We start from the raw sequence: 21,406 nt of genomic DNA, 5'->3' as shown, positions 1-21,406 counted from the left end.
GGCAGAGCCTTTGGCTTAGGTGCCTCCTTCTGGGTATCCGAGTTCCACCAACGTCAGGTGGTCCTTGGTAGTGCTTTGTGGCACAGGTACCTCCTGCTTAGTAACCGGGTTCCAGCACCATCAGCTAGTCCTCGGTCGTGCCATTGGCTCTTCTACCTTCGGGTAGCCATCCGGGTTCCAGTACCGTCAGCTGGTTCTCGGCAGTTCCTCGGCCTTCTTGTACCTTCTGCTACAGTTCCAAGTTCAAGAGCCTAAGCATGACGACCCTGAAGACCAAGAAGCAAAAGAACAAGAAGATGCAGAACAAAAAGCAGAAGAATATTAAGCATAAGACTAAAAATCAGAGCAAAATATATTATCTAAATTATAAGCAGAAGATGACTAAACAGTGTTTGGGGGTGAGTCCGTTCCTCCTCATGGTGCCCCTGGAAAAAACCTGCTGCTGCAGGCCAAACTGATCACGGACAAATCCTGTTTTAAATATTTTGTGACAGGCAGAACGGAAGGTGTAATCTTCAAACTTTGACAGATAACAACTACAGGAATGCCTGTTTGTCACACATAAGATTTTGATGAAGAAGAGGAATATGATGGAGATGATGAAGTTGAATATGAAGAAGAAGAAGAGTTGAATGAGAAGAATATGAGGAATTTTTTAAAAAAAAGCATAATAGGAAGAAGGTGAAGAAGAAGATGAATAAGGTGAATAAGAAGTTGATGAAAAATATGCTGCTGGTGAGGATGATGAAGAAGAAAGTGTGGTAGAAGTAAAAAAAAAAGGTACAGAGCATGGAAGTAGAGAAACATAAATATCTGACAAAATCTAAAAAACCTAAACATAGTCAAAATCTTTTGGACTCCGAACGTCTTAAAAAAATTATAATTCCTGCTGTTCCATTTGAATGGGCTAAACCTCAATGCCTTTAATGTCCCCTCCACCTCCTCCAATACATTCTACGTTATTCTTAGTTGTTTTCCTTCATGTGGAATTAGGCTACAAGGAAAGAAAGGGTTTATTTTAATTCCGATATTTTGGTCCCATTGACTTGCATTGGTATCGGGTATCGGTATTATTTTGCCGATATCGGCCGATCCAATCCGATACCAATACTTTCGAATATCGGAAGGTATCGCTCAACACTATTATTTACATCAGTATTATCGCTGCTGGAGAGGTAGTTCTATTGATCAGGTAGATAAGGCCATAATGTACAGAGCAGATCAATAAATTCAGATCTGTCACATCAATAATCCAGCATCATGTATCATGGCTGCATGGAAAAGACTAGAACAAAGATTTGGCAGTCCTGAGACCATAGAGAGTAGACTCAAGCAACTACATGACTTTCCAAAAATACCCAGTATGGATAGTTCTAAATTCCAAGAGCTCATTGACTAACCATTAGAGCTCCTGCTGGCCAATAAAGACACAGACCTTGGCCTCAGCTACTTGTACACTGCTCATGGGGTAAACCCAATGTTTTCTAAGGTGACGTACAACGGTCATAAAAGTTGGACCACATTTGGGTCAAGATTCAAACGATAAAATCAAGTCTCTTTTTCTCAGTTTTTCTACTTCTGTGAGTTTATCAAAAATATTGCAGACTATAGGAGTAACCAAATTTTTTTTCTATGGAGTATTCAGCAGCTCCAATTTATCTCCTCCTAAGTTCATGCTCTAACTACAGAGACCACACAGGTCCAGTGTCAGTGAATTAGTCTTATGTTCTTCCCACACCAATATCAACTCCAGGCAAGAGCAATCAAGGTGAAAAGGTTCCATTCAAAAGAAGAAGCCACATCATCTGCAGATGCGCATCGGATTCAGAGAGAAACCACTTCACGAATGCAAGAAGCGTATAAAGAAATTTGGGGGGATTGATCAAATGTTGTGTTTCTACTGAACACTTTGATAAGTACTGTACAATTACTATTAAATGTTTACAGTGTGACACTGAGGACCATGTAAAAGGGCTCAATCCATCCCAAAGTAGATCTATGCCACTTACACATACATCCACCACAAAACATAGTGGGGAGGATGCAGATAGAGATGCAAGTCCTGCAATAGTATATTCTTCATGCACGGAAGTCTGCAGAGAAGGCCTTTGGAACAAGTCTTATGTGAAGATATGTCTGGTGATCAAATATTTGAAGGGTTAACCAGAGAGCAGTGTAAAGGTGTAAGCCATCCTAGGCGATCAGATAAACTGATTGGTTACAAAGTCAGAACTCTTTGATCTTTTCAACTTAAAGGGGAATGCTTACCCTCACAACTTGGCACCTTAGGTACTTTCAGTGACATTGCAGAGGTCTATGGAAGAAGAATCAGTGGACTTATAGTAGCTTCTATTTAAAACACGATGGTGAAACCCTTACTCACACTTGTCGAGTGCAACCAGACACCATCCAATAGAGAGAAGATCAGAACCCCATTTGCAGCTCTTCATCACCCCTATCTCAGGAGTATAGTCTACAATATACTAGCCATTTACAATAGAGCAGATATTCTAATTCTGCTATGCAGAGGCATTCTACGGGTACACAAGGTAGGTCAGCAAATCAACAGACCATAAAATGCTCCATTTGTTCAAAGTTTTGATCAAGGCTGGGCTTTCATAGGTAATATTTGCATAGACAAGACGAAAAGGTCTGTCAAGATTTCATCTTGTAAGACTCATCTTTTGCCAAATAGTCACAGGCTCACAGCACTTATTTTCAGCCTTGCTCAAATCATTAATGGGTGAAGGAGAAGCTGAGTGACAGTAAATGACAGCAAGAACCACTTGATAACATGAAAACGTTCAGGTCCTGTAAAGACAACCTTGTGTCAACAGTGTCATTTCTACAAGGGAATACAACAAGTTATCTGCAAGAGAGGATAAAAAATTTATAAACTTATAAAAAAGGAATTTTCACTTGATGATTACAACAGCTGGGTAGTACCTTTACCTGTTTGTTCTCTGAAAACAAAGTTTCCAAAAAATCTGCAGCAAACAGCTGCAAGATTTCATCTTAAAATGCTCCCATGCAGCAAAACCAGAGAGGGAAAAATATTTCATAGATTTCAGGCAAAATATTATTGACGGAAATCATGCAGAACTTGCATCACCACTAGAGTTGAGCGACCTTGACCTTTTTAGAGTCGAGCCGGGTTTCGCGAAACCCGACTATCTCAAAAGTCGGGTCGAGTGAAATCGGCCGATTATGACGTAAAGTCGGGATCGACCGAAACACGAAACCCAATGCAAGTCAATGGGGCAGCATAGTCGGCAGTGAGTGGGGGCCAGGAAAACACCTAGAGTGCCCATTTTAATGTCAAAACCATCCATTCTTCTTAATGAAGCTTGTCAAGCGTAATTTACCTTATAATAATTGGAAGGCATTTGAAATTGGGGGTCATTTGGCTAAAGTTGTGGTGGGTAGGGCTGTTTCAAGTAATTAGTGGGCCCAGGAAATCTGGACCACGTCACGGCAGTGGAGCAGGGAGAGGTAAGTATTTCAACTTTGCAAGTGCTGTGAACCTGAGCAAGCAGGGGGGGCCCACTCGTTGGCATTGGCACTGGCACAGGGCCCCTCAAAGTACAGCGGTGTGTTTGCACGGCGGGGGCGCCTCCCACCGGCAGCAACACTTTTGCGTACCATGAGAGGCCCTGTGCCAGTGACGTCGCCAACTAGTATTCCTCCCTCCACCTGATGAAGGAACCTGCACTTTCATCTGCACCTTCCTGTTTGTCCCCGTGTAAGGTGGTATGGTATGCGGGAAGGGGGACCTGACTTTCAGCAGGGTCACAATCTTGCAGTGTAGCGTGCACGGGAAATGTTGCGTTATGGGTCAATGTACCAGCAGACTCATCTATCACTGGCTGGGCAATGGGCAGGATGAGGAGGAAACACAGATATAGGCCCAAAGAATAAAGTGGGCTAAATGCAGTTCAAAATTGGTAACACAGGACTAATCAGGGGGCATTGCAGTGGAGGACAACTGGAATGAGAGGCTGACACAGAGAGTAGGCCCAAATCAGTAAGTAGTCGAAATGCAGTTCAAAATTGGCAACAGTAGTAAACAGGCGGCACAGCTTTGTTCAGTGGAGGAGAACAGCAAGGAGTGGCAGACACCGATAGTAGGCCCCAACCCAACTAGTAGGCCAAATGCAGTCTAACATTAACAACTACTTAACGAGCGCCTGAAAACGGAATTTCAGGACAGGAAACCAGGAGAACAGCAAGGAGCGGCAGACACCGATAGTAGGCCCCAAACCAACTAGTACGCCAAATGCAGTTGTTCCGTTTAACCACAATTTAATGAGAGCCTGAAGATAGAAGTTCAGGAAAGGCAACCTGGAGAACACCTTGGAGTGGAACACACCATCTCTCTACACCCCATACCCAATTTGTAGGTCTAATGCAGCGTAGTTTCCAACAACTAAAAAACGAGAGCATGATGATCGAAGCATTGGCGAGGAAACCTGGGGAACACCTTGGAGTGGAACACACCATCTCTCTACACCCCATACCCAATTTGTAGGCCTAATGCAGCGTAGTTTCCAACAACTACTAAACGAGAGCATGATGATCGAAGCATTGGCGAGGAAACCTGGGGAACACCTTGGAGTGGAACACACCATCTCTCTACAGTGGAACACACCATCTCTCTACACCCCATACCCAATTTGTAGGCCTAATGCAGCGTAGTTTCCAACAACTACTAAACGAGAGCCGGAAGATCGAAGCAATGGAGAGGAAACCTGGGGAACACCTTGGAGTGTAACACACCATCTCTCTACACCCCATACCCAATTTGTAGGCCTAATGCAGCGTAGTTTCCAACAACTACTAAACGAGAGCCGGAAGATCGAAGCAATGGAGAGGAAACCTGGGGAACACCTTGGAGTGTAACACACCATCTCTCTACACCCCATACCCAATTTGTAGGCCTAATGCAGCGTAGTTTCCAACAACTACTAAACGAGAGCCGGAAGATCGAAGCAATGGAGAGGAAACCTGGGGAACACCTTGGAGTGCAACACACCATCTCTCTACACCCCATACCCAATTTGTAGGTCTAATGCAGCGTAGTTTCCAACAACTACTAAACGAGAGCATGATGATCGAAGCATTGGCGAGGAAACCTGGGGAACACCTTGGAGTGCAACACACCATCTCTCTACACCCCATACCGAATTTGTAGGCCTAATGCAGCGTAGTTTCCAACAACTACTAAACGAGAGCCGGAAGATCAAAGCTCAGGAAAGGCAACCTGGGGAACACCTTGGAGTGTAACAAACCCTCTCTCTACACCACGGAAGGGCTGATTCTTAGGAAGGAAAGCTGTCGGAAAGAAGCAGGGCGCGTCCGAGGGTGATTATATTCTTATTAGGTATATACTCACCTTCGGACGCGCCCTGCTTCTTTATTTGTAATGAATGTTTATTTGCAATGTGGTTTTGACTTACTCTATTTTTTTGGTAAATAATGATTTTATTATTTTCATTGTTTTGCATCTTCTTGGCAATAATATAAAGAAGACGCGACAGGACAACACTCGGTGGATGCCATATCTGTGTTTAAAATTGAAAAAACCTTTCAGTTAACTACTTGCAGGAGAAAGTTATTGTAGCTGGTGGCCATTTTTAGTACTGTACCAGATTTTTGTTGTATGTGTTTGTTTTTAATGTTAAAATGTCTGCATTTGATATCTCTCCAGTATTTTCTTTTTTATAAGCAAAATACTTATTTTTATATTTTCTGATGTTGGTTCCAGGGGTACACGGGCAGCAGTGGTGTGGTCAGTGGAGGCCTAGTGGAAGGAGTGACCGCAGACAGGCATCGAAGGCCTAAAATAATAACACATTGCTGTAAGCAATTTTAAATTGGTTCCAGGGGTACACGGGCAGCAGTGGTGTGGTCAGTGGAGGCCTAGTGGAAGGAGTCACCGCAGACAGGCATCGAAGGCCTAAAATAATAACACATGGCTGTAGGCAATTTTAAATTGGTTCCAGGGGTACACGGGCAGCAGTGGTGTGGTCAGTGGAGGCCTAGTGGAAGGAGTCACCGCAGACAGGCATCGAAGGCCTAAAATAATAACACATGGCTGTAGGCAATTTTAAATTGGTTACAGGGGTACACGGGCAGCAGTGGTGTGGTCAGTGGAGGCCTAGTGGAAGGAGTGACCGCAGACAGGCATCGAAGGCCTAAAATAATAACACATGGCTGTAGGCAATTTTAAATTGGTTACAGGGGTACACGGGCAGCAGTGGTGTGGTCAGTGGAGGCCTAGTGGAAGAAGTGACCGCAGACAGGCATCGAAGGCCTAAAATAATAACACATGGCTGTAGGCAATTTTAAATTGGTTACAGGGGTACATGGGCAGCAGTGGTGTGGTCAGTGGAGGCCTAGTGGATGGAGTGACCACAGACAGGCATCGAAGGCCTAACATAACAAAAATGTCAATACAATGGTATTGTCAGTGGCAGGCATTGAAGGATGTCAGCGCATAGACTAAACATTGGTGGAGCTGTGAGATAATTTTGCAAGTGGTAGAGCACTGTTTGAGCTGGGGTGGGGGGAAACTGTCTTGTGGCCGGCGGTACAGGCCCAGGGCCCCTCATATTACAACGGTGTGTCTGACGTTGGGTGCGCACCACCACCGCCAGAGACACTTTATTGTACTAGGAGGGACCCAGTGGCAGTGCCGTCGACCAAAAGCGGGCTCACCCACCTCTTCAGACAAACTGCACTCTCACGGGTGCTGTCGCCAAGTGTCGATACCACGGCCCCGTGTGGGGAGTTTGGCCATTTAGTGGGGTGTAAACATGTCGTATGCTGGACAATCAGGTGCAGAAAATTACGAGATTGGAAAAGGCATTCAGAATAGTCCACAGGCAAGACCTTTTCATAGGAAAGCTAGGTGTCAGCCGGGCAAGGTGGGGCAAAAGATTTCGAAATCCAGTTGTGGTTCATTTTAATGAAGGTTAGATCATCTACATTTTGGGTAGCCAGACGAGTCCTTTTTTCTGTTAGTATTGAACCTGCAGCACTGAATACTCTTTCTGATAGGACACTAGCTGCCGGGCAAGCAAGCTCCTGCAATGCATATTCTGCCAATTCTGGCCAGGTGTCTAATTTTGATGCCCAGTAATCAAATGGGAATGACGGTTGAGGGAGAACATCGATAAGGGATGAAAAATAGTTTGTAACCATACTGGACAAATGTTGTCTCCTGTCACTTTGAATTGATAATAATAATAATAATAATTTTATTTATATAGCGCCAACATATTCCGCAGCGCTTTACAAATTATAGAGGGGACTTGTACATACAATAGACATTACAGCATAACAGAAATACAGTTCAAAACAGATACCAAGAGGAGTGAGGGCCCTGCTCGTAAGCTTACAAACTATGAGGAAAAGGGGAGACACGAGAGGTGGATGGTAACAATTGCTATAGTTATTCGGACCAGCCATAGTGTAAGGCTTGGGTGTTCATGTAAAGCTGCATGAACCAGTTAATTAATTTTTTTTTTTTTTTTTTTAGTATAGGCCACACAGGGATCGTTAGGTTAATGCATTGAGGCGGTAGGCCAGTCTGAACAAATGAGTTTTTAGGGCACGCTTAAAACTGTGGGGATTGGGGATTAATCGTATTATCCTAGGTAGTGCATTCCAAAGAATCGGCGCAGCACGTGTAAAGTCTTGGAGACGGGAGTGGGAGGTTCTGATTATTGAGGATGCTAACCTGAGGTCATCAGCGGAGCGGAGGGCACGGGTAGGGTGGTAGACTGAGACCAGAGAGGAGATGTAGGGTGGTGCTGAGCCATGGAGTGCTTTGTGGATGAGGGTAGTAGTTTTGTACTGGATTCTTGAGTGGATGGGTAACCAGTGTAATGACTGGCACAAATTGATGCTGCAGTACCTGTCCTGTCTGCGGTCATAGCAAAATCACTCCACAACCTGGTCAGAAAACCCCTCTGGCCAACGCCACTTCTGATTTCTGCCCCTCTAACTCCTCTGGTCTGCTGGCCCCTGCAGCTCGTGTGAGAACGATCACGGGCGCTGTGTGCAGGGAATGCCAGGAGCAAACGGTCAACAAGAGTTGATTGTTTGGTTGCTAATATTAGTTCCAAGTTCTCATGTGGCATTATATTTTGCAATTTGCCTTTATAGCGAGGATCAAGGAGGCAGGCCAACCAGTAATCGTCATCATTCATCATTTTAGTTATGCGTGTGTCCCTTTTGAGGATACGTAAGGCATAATCCGCCATGTGGGCCAAAGTTCCAGTTCTCAAATCTGCGGTTGTGCTTGGTTGAGGGGCAGTTTCAGGCAAATCCACGTCACTTGTGTCCCTCAAAAAACCAGAACCCGGCCTTGCCGCGCCACCAATTTCCAGTGGCCCCGGAAAAGCTTCCTCATTAAAAATATAATCATCCCCATCATCCTCCTCGTCCTCCTCCTCCTCTTCGCCCGCTACCTCGTCCTGTACACTGCCCTGGCCAGACAATGGCTGACTGTCATCAAGGATTTCCTCTTCCTCAGCTGCAGACGCCTGATCCTTTATGTGCGTCAAACTTTGCATCAGCAGACGCATTAGGGGGATGCTCATGCTTATTATGGCGTTGTCTGCACTAACCAGCCGTGTGCATTCCTCAAAACACTGAAGGACTTGGCACATGTCTTGAATCTTCGACCACTGCACACCTGACAACTCCATGTCTGCCATCCTACTGCCTGCCCGTGTATGTGTATCCTCCCACAAAAGCATAACAGCCCGCCTCTGTTCACACAGTCTCTGAAGCATGTGCAGTGTTGAGTTCCACCTTGTTGCAACGTCTATGATTAGGCGATGCTGGGGAAGGTTCAAAGAACGCTGATAGGTCTGCATACGGTTGGAGTGTACGGGCGAACGGCGGATATGTGAGCAAAGTCCACGCACTTTGAGGAGCAGGTCGGATAACCCCGGATAACTTTTCAGGAAGCACTGCACCACCAGGTTTAAGGTGTGAGCCAGGCAAGGAATGTGTTTCAGTTGGGAAAGGGAGATGGCAGCCATGAAATTCCTTCCGTTATCACTCACTACCTTGCCTGCCTCAAGATCTACAGTGCCCAGCCACGACTGCGTTTCTTTCTGCAAGAACTCGGACAGAACTTCCGCGGTGTGTCTGTTGTCGCCCAAACACTTCATAGCCAATACAGCCTGCTGACGTTTGCCAGTAGCTGCCCCATAATGGGAGACCTGGTGTGCAACAGTGGCAGCTGCGGATGGAGTGGTTGTGCGACTGCGGTCTGTGGACGAGCTCTCGCTTCTGCAGGAGGACGAAGAGGAGGAGGAGGGGGTGCGAACGGCTACAGCCAATTGTTTCCTAGACCGTGGGCTAGGCAGAACTGTCCCAAACTTGCTGTCCCCTGTGGACCCTGCATCCACCACATTTACCCAGTGTGCCGTGATGGACACGTAACGTCCCTGGCCATGCCTACTGGTCCATGCATCTGTTGTCAGGTGCACCTTTGTGCTCACAGATTGCCTGAGTGCATGGACGATGCGCTCTTTAACATGCTGGTGGAGGGCTGGGATGGCTTTTCTGGAAAAAAAGTGTCGACTGGGTAGCTCGTAGCGTGGTACAGCGTAGTCCATCAGGGCTTTGAAAGCTTCGCTTTCAACTAACCGGTAGGGCATCATCTCTAACGAGATTAGTCTAGCTATGTGTGCATTCAAACCCTGTGTACGCGGATGCGAGGCTAAGTACTTCCTTTTTCTAACCATAGTCTCATGTAGGGTGAGCTGGACTGGAGAGCTGGAGATCGTGGAACTAGCGGGGGTGCCGGTGGACATGGCAGACTGAGAGACGGTGGGAGATGGTATTGTTGCCACCGGTGCCCTAGATGCAGTGTTTCCTACTACGAAACTGGAGATTCCCTGACCCTGACTGCTTTGGCTTGGCAAAGAAACCTGCACAGATACTGCAGGTGGTGCGGAAAATGGTGGCCCTACACTGCCGGAAGGGATGTTGCGTTGCTGACTAGCTTCATTGGCCGAGGGTGCTACAACCTTAAGGGACGTTTGGTAGTTAGTCCAGGCTTGCAAATGCATGGTGGTTAAATGTCTATGCATGCAACTTGTATTGAGACTTTTCAGATTCTGTCCTCTGCTTAAGGTAGTTGAACATTTTTGACAGATGACTTTGCGCTGATCAATTGGATGTTGTTTAAAAAAATGCCAGACTGCACTCTTTCTAGCATTGGATACCTTTTCAGGCATTGCAGACTGAGCTTTAACCGGATGGCCACGCTGTCCTCCAACAGGTTTTGGCTTTGCCACGCGTTTTGGGCAAGATACGGGCCCGGCAGATGGAACCTGTTGCGATGTTGATGCCTGCTGCGGCCCCTCCTCCTCCGCTTCAGAACTGCTGCCGCCTGCACCCTGTTCCCCCAATGGCTGCCAATCGGGGTCAAGAACTGGGTCATCTATTACCTCTTCTTGTAGCTCGTGTGCAACTTCGTCTGTGTCACCGTGTCGGTCGGTGGTATAGCGTTCGTGATGGGGCAACATAGTCTCATCAGGGTCTGATTCTTGATCAGCACCCTGCGAGGGCAATGTTGTGGTCTGAGTCAAAGGACCAGCATAGTTGTCTGGCTGTGGCTGTGCATCAGTGCACTCCATGTCAGATTCAACTTGTAATGGGCATGGACTGTTAACTGCTTCACTTTCTAAGCCAGGGACGGTATGTGTAAAGAGCTCCATGGAGTAACCCGTTGTGTCGCCTGCTGCATTCTTCTCTGTTGTTGTTTTTGCTGAAGAGGACAAGGAAGCGACTTGTCCCTGACCGTGAACATCCACTAACGACGCGCTGCTTTTACATTTACCAGTTTCACGAGAGGAGGCAAAAGAGCTAGAGGCTGAGTCAGCAAGATAAGCCAAAACTTGCTCTTGCTGCTCCGGCTTTAAAAGCGGTTTTCCTACTCCCAGAAAAGGGAGCTTTGGAGGCCTCGTGTAGCCAGACGACGAACCTAGCTCCACAGCTCCAGACTTAGGTGCAATATTTTTTTTCCCACGACCAGCTGATGCTCCACCACTACCACTACCCTCATTACCAGCTGACAATGAACGCCCCCGGCCACGACCTCTTCCACCATACTTCCTCATTGTTTTAAAAACGTAAACAAACTAACGGTATTTGTTGCTGTCACACAAATTACACGGTGAGCTATAACTTCAGTATGATTTAGCTACCCCTTTACAGGTGAGTGAGACCACAACGAAAATCAGGCACAATGTTACACACTCTGTTGTTGGTGGCAACAAATGAGAGAGATGCCACACACGCAGGACTGTCACTGAAGCACAAATGTAAATATTAATCTCCCACTGATTTGATTTTTTTTTTTTTTTAAGGGAGACTTTAGGAAAAAAAAATAATAGAATAAAATGATTTTTTCAGGAAGAATTTAGAAACCAAATAAAATAAAATGATTTTTTCAGGGAGAATTTAGAAAACAAATAAAACAAAAAAAGGCTTTCTATGGCCCACTGAGTGAGAGATGACGCACACAGGAGTCAGGAGTGGCACACAAGCCCAGAGGCCAATATTTATCTCCCACTGATTGATGTAGTGATTTTTTCAGGTAGATTTTGGAACCCAAATCAAGCTAAAAAAAAAAATAGGCTTTCTGTGGCCCACAATTGGAGAGAGAGAGAGAGATGGCACACCCAGGAGTCAAGACTGGCACACAAGCAGAAAGGGCAATATTAATCTCCCACTGATTTGTTTTTTTTGTTTTTTTTTCAGGGAGACTTTAGGAAAAAAAAAAAATAGAATAAAATGATTTTTTCAGGAAGAATTTAGAAACCAAATAAAATAAAATGATTTTTTTCAGGGAGAATTTAGAAAACAAATAAAACAAAAAAAGGCTTTCTATGGCCCACTGAGCGAGAGATGACGCACACAGGAGTCAGGAGTGGCACACAAGCCCAGAGGCCAATATTTATCTCCCACTGATTGATGTAGTGATTTTTTCAGGTAGATTTTGGAACCCAAATCAAGCTAAAAAAATAATAGGCTTTCTATGGCCCACAATTGGAGAGAGAGAGAGATGGCACACCCAGGAGTCAAGACTGGCACACAAGCAGAAAGGGCAATATTAATCTCCCACTGATTTGTTTTTTTTTTTTTTTTTTTTCAGGGTGACTTTAGGAAAAAAAAAATAGAATAAAATGATTTTTTCAGGAAGAATTTAGAAACCAAAGAAAATAAAATGATTTTTTCAGGGAGAATTTAGAAAACAAATAAAACAAAAAAAGGCTTTCTATGGCCCACTGAGTGAGAGATGACGCACACAGGAGTCAGGAGTGGCACACAAGCCCAGAGGCCAATATTTATCTCCCACTTTTTTTTTGTTCCAGGGAAAATTTATAAACCCAATAAAAAAAATAATAAATAGGCTTTCTATGGCCCACTATCTGAGAGACAGAGAGAGATGGCACGCTTAGGACTGGCACACAAGCCCAAAGGCCAATATTAATCTCCCTTTTTTTTTAAGGGAGAATTTATAAAACCAAAAAAAAATAAATAAATAGGCTTTCTATGGCCCACTATTTGTGAGAGAGATGGCACGCTCAGGACTGGCACACAAGCCCAGAGGCCAATATTAATCTCCCACTTTTTTTTTTTTTCCAGGGAAAATTTATAAACCCATTAAAAAAAAAATAAAATAAATAGGCTTTCTATGGCCCACTATCTGAGAGAGAGATGGCACGCTTAGGACTGGCACACAAGCCCAAAGGCCAATATTTATCTCCCTTTTTTTTTAAGGGAGAATTTATAAAACAAAAAAAAAATAAATAAATAGGCTTTCTGTGGCCCACTATTTGTGAGAGAGATGGCACGCTCAGGACTGGCACACAAGCCCAGAGGCCAATATTAATCTCCCACTTTTTTTTTTCCAGGGAAAATTTATAAACCCATTAAAAAAAAAATAAAATAAATAGGCTTTCTATGGCCCACTATCTGAGAGAGAGAGATGGCACGCTTAGGACTGGCACACAAGCCCAAAGGCCAATATTAATCTCCCACTGATTGATTTATTGATTTTTTCAGGTAGAATTTAGAACCCAAATAAAGCAAAAAAAAAAAAAAATGGGCTTTCTATGGCCCACTGAGTGAGTGATGATGCACACAGGAGTCAAGAGTGGCACACAAGCCCTGAGGCCAATATTTTTCTCCCACTGATTGATGTAGTGATTTTTTCAGGTAGATTTTAGAACCAAAATCAAGCAAAAAAATAAATAGGCTTTCTATGGCCCACTGAGTGAGAGATGACACAGACAGGGATGGCACTCTAGCAGAAATGTCAATCTTATTCTCCCACAAAAAAAAAAAAAAGCAGGGAGTGTCCTTCAATTACTATCTCCTGCAGTAATCTCAGCCAGGTATGGCAGGCAGCAATAAGGAGTGGACTGATGCACAAATTAAATAAAAAGTGTGTACAAACCAAAAAGATAGCTGTGCAGAAAGGAAGGAACAAGACGATTTGTGCTTTGAAAAAAGCAGTTGGTTTGCACAGCGGCGTACACACAGCAATGCAGCTATCAGGGAGCCTTCTAGGGCAGCCCAATGAGCTACAGCGCTGAGGGAAAAAAAAAATGTAGCTTCCACTGTCCCTGCACACCGAAGGTGGTGTTGGGCAGTGGAAATCGCTACAGCACAAGCGGTTTGGTGGTTAATGGACCCTGCCTAACGCTATCCCTGCTTCTGACGAAGCGGCAGCAACCTCTCCCTAAGCTCAGATCAGCAGCAGTAACATGGCGGTCGGCGGGAACGCCCCTTTATAGCCCCTGTGACGCCGCAGACAGCAAGCCAATCACTGCAATGCCCTTCTCTAAGATGGTGGGGACCAGGACCTATGTCATCACGCTGCCCACACTCTGCGTTTACCTTCATTGGCTGAGAAATGGCGCTTTTCGCGTCATTGAAACGCGACTTTGGCGCGAAAGTCGCGTACCGCATGGCCGACCCCGCACAGAAAAAATAATAATAAGAAAAAATGAAAATATGAAATTGGAATGACATTATTGCTATAAAAAATATGTTAAAAATTAAGGTTTATTAGCACACAAATTGTCCAATTTGTGAGAGCTCTTCAGACAGTGAAAAAGAATACCTCGTTACAGCTAATTTTAACAACAGAAGATCTCAGAATCCAACATCAAGGTACATTGTGGATTAGCCCTGGGTAGTACCAATCTAAAGGTACCTTCACACTAAACGATGCTGCAGCGATCCAGACAACGATCCGGATCGCTGCAGCGTCGCTGTTTGGTCGCTGGAGAGCTGTCACACAGACAGCTCTCCAGCGACCAACGATGCCGGTAACCAGGGTAAACATCGGGTTACTAAGCGCAGGGCTGACGTCACCGCTCTGCTTTCCGGCCGCTGTGCTCACAGTGAGTGCAGGAAAGCACAGCGCCGAGGGACAGACAGCTGAAGGTAAGTATGAAGCGTTTGTTTTTTTTACTTTTAGGATGGTATCCAGGGTAAACAGCGGGTTACTAAGCGCGGCCCTGCGCTTAGTAACCCGATGTTTACCCTGGTTACCAGCGAAGACATTGCTGAATCGGTATCACACAGCGATGTCAGCGGGAGAGCCAGCGACCAAAGAAAGTGCTGGCCCTCTAGCCCCGACCAACGACATCACAGCAGGATTCTGATCGCTGCTGCGTGTCACACTGAACGATATCGCTAGCGAGGACGCTGCAACGTCACGGATCGCTAGCGATATTGTTTAGTGTGAAGGTACCTTAACCCCAAAACCTGCACACTCTGTACTAAGATTTGAACTTTATGCCGCAGTACAAGCAGTTGAAATTGCTGAAGTTGTAAAAGATGAAATGGACATTGCAATTGATTCATTTTTATTCTACATTGATAGTTGAGTGGTGCTTTCTTACATACACAACCAAAGAAAACAATTCTATGTCTATGTCAGCAATAGAGTAGAATCCATCAAAAGTTTGTTGACTACTGAGCAGGGGCATCACATTTCCACTGCCCTAAACCTATCTGATCGAGGAACAAAACTCACAGCTTCATCCTGCCTTAGCGACAACATGTGTCCACCGTCTCCAAATTTTCTATATGACGATCCTTGTTCAATTGATGCCAACAGTGTATATAAGCTGGCAGAACTGGAATCTGATCAGGAAATTAGAACAGCTGTCTACACGATGCACATCTGTAATACCAAGGTTGAAGCTGAGGTCTCATCGCTTTAGGTGCTTCTCGAGATGGTCATTTGGCTTGCAGGCTGTTGCTCATCTGATTCACATAGCCAAGTTCTTCATAAGCGAAGGCATCACGTAAAGAAGGTCACTACTTCTGGACACAGTTTACAGCAGGGAGCATACGATAGCCGTTCTAGAACTTGCAACCGTCACAATTTGGATTATTGGGTTGGTGGAAGTATTTGTAAGTTGCAACTTCCCCAACCTGAAGATGGGTTTCTAATAGAATTTTAATTACCCTATTCTTGCGGAAAACAGGCCACCAACCATAAATTTGGACTTTATAAATGTTTACAGTTATATTTTTTCATGCTTGTGTGTTTCTTTTTGTTCTTCAGATTTCAAGAGCCAGCGGTGGACATCATTGAAGGACATCATGAAAAGATTGGTTTAAAGATTTCAGACAGGGAGAGTATTGTTTTTATACTGCTATTCTATCAGGTTTCATTTTTAAAGTTTGTCCTGTCTCTCTTCCTATAGTCTAACAATAATGTAAGTTATTCATGGTTCAGCTCTATACATTGCTGATTAAAAATTTATTTTCTTCTGCTTCAGCTCTTGCAGCTACTGCTGTTACAATTGTGCATAATACAAGAATTCAGTCTGAGAATAAACTTCTGGAATTTTCATAAGTGCCTCTGCAGTCGAGCTGACACTATCTGATCAATTTATTGATGTAAGTAATGGTTCAATATTGACATCCATAGAATCGCTGTCTAAAGAGCCCCACACTTGCAGCCTAGTTATGGAATCAGAAGAGTGACCAAATCGATTCTACTGGCTGATTCGAGTGAATATGCAGAAACAATTTTTGTTATATTTGCTCATTTCTAGTCCTGACACATTTTCTATTAAAGTATAAAACTGTTCAGTGTGTGATGAGATGAAACTTTACTAGTTTAAAAATTAGTGACATATTAGGGATGAAATGATTAATAAAAGTAATTTCATTTTCATTGTCCTTGTCCACAAACATCTATTTAATTTAATAAGAGCTTCTTTTAGTACGAGAGAACATTTTTTTTTTCTTTTAGGCAAATGATGTATCTAATTAAATAATTTTTTTTCAAAAATGCATTTAATTTTGCACCCAGGTGATCTCATTGGCCCTTGAGAAAGCGGTCAAAAAATACTCACAGCTTGAGTGCCTCACCTGTCTCAAGTGAGGTGCTAGAGAGAGAAGTTTAAAACCCATTAGCCAGCTGGAGACCTTGTATTTTTCTCTGTAATTGGCAAAGACAAATACATTGTGACAGATGGGGCGCGGAAGAGATACCAAAATCTGTTATTCCAATTAAAACACACTCAGATAAGATATTCTAAAAGAATTGTTTACTTTTCCACAAAGGAGAAACTTTTACACTCGTAAACTATAATATTATATCTATATTGTGGTTTATATTCTAACCAATTAGTTTGCTACGCGGTGTTGATAAAGAAAATAGAAAGAAAAATAACAGTAATCATTACATCACAATAATTTAATTTGAATTATGGACTTACCGTATATACTTGAGTATAAGCCGACCCCCCTACTTTTGCCACAAAAAACTGGGAAAACTTAATGACTCGAGTATAAGCCTAGGGTGGGAAATGCAGCAGTTACCGGTAAATGTCAAAAGTAAAAATAGATACCAATAAAAGTAAAATTAATTGAGACATCAGTAGATTAAATGTTTTTGAATATTGATATTGAATCAAGAGCCCCATATAATGCTCCATAAAGTTTATGATTGGCCCCATAAGATGCTCCATATTAAAATATGCCCCATATAATCCTGCATAAAGGTTAATAATGCCCCATGAGATGCTCCATAGACACATTTGCCCCATATAGTGCTGCACAAATGTTGATTATGGCCCCATAAGATGCTCCATATAGAAACTTTCCCCATATAATGCTGCACAAACATTAATTATGGCCCCATAAGATGCTCCATATAGACACTTGCCCCATATAATGCTGCACAAATGTTAATTATGGCCCCACAAGATGCTCCATATAGACACTTGCCCCATATAGTGCTGCACAAATGTTAATTATGGCCCCACAAGATGCTCCATATAGACACTTGCCCCATATAGTGCTGTACAAATGTTAATTATTGCCCCATAAGATGTTCCACACAGACACTTGCCCCATTTGCTGTTGCTGCGATAAAAAAAATGACATACTCACCTCTTGTCGCTCAGGCCCCCGGCACTTGCTATATTCACCTTCAAGCAGAGGGCGTGCACTAACCATGTCACCACGTCACCGCGCCCTCTGACCTGAGTGTCACTGTAGAAGACGCTGAAGACGGAGCGGCGCCAGAACGAGGAAAGGTGACTATCTCGCAGCGCTCCCCCACCCCATTATACTCACCTGCTCCTGGCGCGGTCCCTGCAGGTCCCTGGTTCCCCGGTGCCGCAGTTTCTTCCTGTACTGAGCGGTCAACGTTACCACTCATTACAGTAATGAATATGCAAAAAAATGGGCTGAAAATCTCGGCTTATACTCGAGTATATACGGTAATTAGAAACACAGACGAGTAGTTGAGTGGAGTGAATATAGCAAGGGATTTTCCATGTGTGTAGCAAGAGGGTTGCTTGATGCAATAAATTGATCATTCAGTCTTGACCAGTGTTTTTGGACTAGGACTAGAGAGTAAAAAGTTCTAATCTGTATCACACTTTTGAATTTTGTCTTATAAAGAAGAAAATCCTTTTTTCATTAATCTAGTTTATATACTAGGAAGTCCTGGTATAATGATACGAATTGCATTTCCTATATGCAATGTGAAACATTTCCTTTCTGTGTTATGCTTTAAATTAAATTCAATATAGTTGGACACACTGGAGCAAAAAATGGAAAATCTAAGGACAACAATTATAAGCAACTGCTATCGGCTAAATGAGGTATTCAACCATAAAAATGCAGTGTGCAATGTCATCCAATTAAAAAAAAGTCATACTTAACATATCAACATCCCATACTCTTATTCTAATCTTATCCATTGCACTATTTCTTGCTCCCACCATGCCAAGACAGACATCTGACTATTGCAGGAAATTATCATTGCAAAAAAAAAGTTTTTAATACAGCGCACATTGACATCTTAAAGTGAACCTGCCAGCTTAAAAATGACCAGCAAATGTAGTGGTCATCTGCAAGTAAATAGCATTTAAAAAAAAAAGAATTCTGGAGCTAATAAATTACATAAATTAGTTACACAGCATGAATATAAGCACATTCGAAACCAGTTTGCCTTTTCCTATCTGCCACCATTCTCCCGCAATGACCGTTTTTATATGTTACAGTGTACAGCTCATTTAAATGTAGCTTTGCCCCCAGAACCTGGTTAAGAGAAAGGTTAACACTTAACTTCCCCGTCAGCGCTATTCAGCACATTGATTTCTATCCCTTAGTTAGCTGCTCCCATCCCTCCACGTCCCTGCTCTCTCTCATATTCTGAAGAGCTGCAGTCGTAGATCACCAGCAGGCAGCTTTCAGAGCATGCCTGCTAATCAGAGCTCTTACAGACCGACCAACCAATAGCTGAGTGTCTTACAGATGATCTTGTGCTGTTCTTTATAGTTCTGCTAATGTAACAGTATAACTATTCTCCAGAGGGGTCACTCAAGGAAGAGATCCTGCCCTGCTAGAAAGCAGGGAGTAGGGAAACTTGGAAGACAACTTGAGAATACCCCTTTAAATAAATGGTACTTTCCTGCACGCAACCTCCGATCCTCACAAGATCTCCTTCTCTACTCCCCTCTTATCTCCTCTTCCCACAATCGCATACAAGATTTCTCTCGTGCATCCCCCCTACTCTGGAACCCTCTACTACAACACATCAGACTCTCGCCTACCATCGAAACCTTCAAAAAGAACCTGAAGACCTACCTCTTCTGACAAGCCTACAACCTGCAGTAACCACCGATCGACCAAACCACTGCACGACCAGCTCTACCCTCACCTACTGCATTCTCACCCATCCCTTGTAGATTGTGAGCCTTCGCGGGCAGGGTCCTCACTCCTCCTGTACCAGTTATGACTTGTATTGTTTAAGATTATTGTACTTGTTTTTATTATGTATACCCCTCCTCACATGTAAAGCGCCATGGAATAAATGGCGCTATAACATTAAATAATAATAATAATAATAATAAAAATCACATGTGGCAGACTCACTGTGAGAGCAGATAAAGACAGAAAATGAGGTTATATTCTTTTTACAGCTATTCTCTTCCGATCATATAGTAGAGCAGGGACTGTAACAATCACAGCCCACTACGCAGTGAGTACATTATTATCTCACCCTTGCCAATTTAGACCTCCTTCAAAGGTCAGTTTTTCAAGTAGAAGTGCTATCCATGTTTTTCACAGACAACACTTGATCTATGGGAGTGTTTGGGACCATTCACATATCAGTGATTTTTTTTGTGGGCCAAGTGGTCCATGAAAAATCACAGAGATGAATCCGATATTGATCTGAGTGTCTCATCAAATTTTGTAATTAAGGTGTATGGATTTGTGCTGTCTTTTTTTCCCCCAAACTGATAGGAAAAGGATGAGAAATTGTTTATTTTTTCATCAGTGAAAGAAACCGATGAAACTTGTACAAAACTCTGATGAAAATCCAAATAACACTCTGAATAGACTCAGATTAAAATTACTCATGAAACTGGGTCCTTTTTCTGTAGGTCAAAAAAGCTGACATCTGCGTGAGGCCATTTGACAGCCAGCTCTGCACATATTTACTGTGGAAATGTCAACGTGTGGTGGAGTGACTACTGAGCATTCTCTTTGTAATGAGCAGTGACTGTTAAATAACAATGTAGTGTGGCGATTTGTAGGCACTAGTGATGAGCGAGTGTACTCGTTGCTCGGGTTTTCCTGAGCATGCTCGGGTGGTCTCCGAGTACTTGTGTGAGTGCTCAGAGTTTAAGTTTTCATCACCTCAGCAGCATGATTTGCGGCTACTAGACAGCTTCAACACATGTGGGGATTCTCTAGCAACCAGGCAACCCCCACATGTTCTCAGGCTGGGTAGTAGCTGTAAATTATTCAGCTGCGGTGATGAAAACTAAATCTCCGAGCACTAAAAAAATACTCGGCGACCACCTGAGCATCCTCGGAAAAACCCCGAGCAAGGAGTACACTCGCTCATCACTAGTAGGCACCAGTTGCTGGAGACTTGGCCTTGTGTCTTTATTGAATCAGATGGTGGCAACATCTGAAAGGATTACTTAGGGTGGTGTATGTGCTAAGATTAGAAATACATGGAATGTGGAGAAAATGAGAAAAGCAGCACTCACCAAATCCTCGCAGTTTAAAAAGTCCATTATTCCATTTCGTGTGGATGAGGTTCAACAGTATCTAGGCAGGTTAGGGAGGTGTGCGAGGGGATTTAAGGTGGATGACAGGCGTTTTGCGTTTATCTGGTGCTTCTACAGGTCAAAAGTGCTGCTTTTCTCATTTTCTCTACCTTCTAGGTGACTGATAAACCCTGGCACCACCTCGATTACTGGAAGTAAGCAGCTGCAGGGAGAATAGAACTACAGTTTCTCCCTGCAGCCAGGCTACCATTAAGCCTGCCAGACATGATCTAAACAATATTTACCTGCAGATTACCCCTATATTGGTAAGAAAATTGAACTTTTGAACATAACAGATTTCCTTTAGACAGTCATATACTGTAGCATAGATATTCTTAACTTACATAGTATCTTTAGGTTCTTTTTCGATTTCATTAACGTACTAATTATGTATATTAAATTTAAAAAAAAGTCTATTATTTATTTATTTTTTTACTAATAGGACAAATCATATAAACTGAGGCATTTCAGTCGTGCAGCATTTTAAACAATTGAAACATTAGCCTAAGTTGAAACTGCAAAAAGGGCAAAATTGAAATCATTGTGCAGAAATCCTTTTTTTTTTCACTCCAAGGACTATCCACAGTCACATTTATTTCTAAATATATGTATAGTATGCATAGGAAAATCCCAAGGTTAGACAGGCTAAGCCAGAAATAGTGCTTGCTTCATTTTATATTACATTTACTGCAGCTGAAAGTAGTTCAAACCAAACTTAAAGTCACAGAAGGCAAAGAACAAAGAATATCTATATTCACTGAAATGCA

The sequence above is a fragment of the Ranitomeya imitator genome, chromosome 2 (assembly GCF_032444005.1).
Source record: "Ranitomeya imitator isolate aRanImi1 chromosome 2, aRanImi1.pri, whole genome shotgun sequence".
In the NCBI taxonomy this organism is placed as follows: Eukaryota; Metazoa; Chordata; class Amphibia; order Anura; family Dendrobatidae; genus Ranitomeya; species Ranitomeya imitator.
Note: the sequence above shows the minus strand (reverse complement) of the source record.